Consider the following 1,324-nt stretch of genomic DNA (forward strand, 5'->3'; position numbering starts at 1 on the left):
GCCTTAACTTGTATTGGTTTTTGTTTTCGTAATCTTCAAAATATTTGCCCTCTTCGCCATACCTGACATCCGCATGTGGATGACCAAGTGCCAAAAGTGGGCCAGAAAAATGATCTGAATCATGGTCAGGTTTTCATTTTGCAAGTCTGCAAGTGATGCCAGATACAGTAACCTTGGAATAGTAGTAACATTGACTTTAAATGTCCATGACCTAATTTTCCTTTATCTTGCAGAAAGTCTGGAAGCTGGAATGATTCCTGGAGTGTGACAGTTGAATGAAGTGGAATAACAGCATGTAGCACAGGTTGGTGAAGACAGTGAACTTGATTGGCAACCTTACCCATCTCCCCTACACTAGCCTAGAGTGAAACCATTGGGCCCAGTCTTAGTTGTGTAAATGCAGGCATATCCTGCAGCAAATGATGTGAAAAGTTTGAAGCATGGGAAACCTTTACCCCCACTTTTTGCTCACTCTTGCCTTCAATATTCAGCATTTTCCAACAAGTATAAAATTAACTTGTAATTTACTTTTGAGGGGATGCACCTTAGGGTCTGCAGCCATAGATAAAAAGGGAGCAGCTACTTGGCATGCACAACTTTAAGTAAACTAACCCTATGTAGGTTGTACTTTGTTGTCTCAGGCTTAAGGTTGCCATGGGAAAAATGTGTATATTGTAAAGCATAATTTACACACCATTTCCCCCTAAAAACAAAAAAGCCCCCCCCCCCCTTCTCTGTCCACTGTTGTACTGTTCACTAGCCATAATTTTTCTAAATAAAAAAATTGAACTAATGAAACTTCTAGGAAGGGCATGTAAAAGCACTTACCATTTCACAACGGGTATCATGGTCATTGGGTGTAGTGCTGGTTTCATATAAGATTGTGATATCAGGCTCTCCTTTACTTTACATCCTTTCAATTTGGAATTTCAGGGTTAATTTAAATTGGATTAATTTCTCAAATTTCTAAAACGTAACCAAGTTTGCCCTCTTCGCCATACCTGACATCCGCACGTGGATGACCAAGTGCCAAAAGTGGGCCAGAAAAATGATCTGAATCATGGATAGGTTTTCATTTTGCAAATCTGCAAGTGATGCCAGATACATTAATCTTGGAATAGTAGTAGCATACACTTCAAAATGTCCATGGCCTAACTTTCTTCTATATTACAGAATGACAAAGCTGGAACTATTGCTTGGAGTTTGAGAAAGCAGGAGTGAAATGGAAATACCATGATAGTGCAGGTAGGTGAAGGTGTAGGTCTTCTGTATTGGGAGTAAAGGTACAGCACTAAGGATAAATATTTGAAGGCCTGCGTGTTCA

At 39.7% G+C, this 1,324-nt stretch overlaps 1 long non-coding RNA gene across 2 annotated transcripts in view; it reads left to right on the forward strand.

Annotated features, from left to right (window-relative positions):
* The window catches only part of LOC119585847, a 6,513-nt gene that overhangs the window by 4,225 nt on the left and 964 nt on the right, over positions 1 to 1,324 (forward strand). For both annotated transcript variants that reach the window (XR_005229907.1, XR_005229908.1), the window contains exons 5-6: positions 234 to 304; positions 1,174 to 1,245. This is a non-coding gene — a long non-coding RNA (uncharacterized LOC119585847). The remainder of the gene's footprint in view (positions 1 to 233; positions 305 to 1,173; positions 1,246 to 1,324) is intronic.

Source organism: Penaeus monodon, chromosome 20, assembly GCF_015228065.2.
Source record: "Penaeus monodon isolate SGIC_2016 chromosome 20, NSTDA_Pmon_1, whole genome shotgun sequence".
In the NCBI taxonomy this organism is placed as follows: domain Eukaryota; kingdom Metazoa; phylum Arthropoda; class Malacostraca; order Decapoda; family Penaeidae; genus Penaeus; species Penaeus monodon.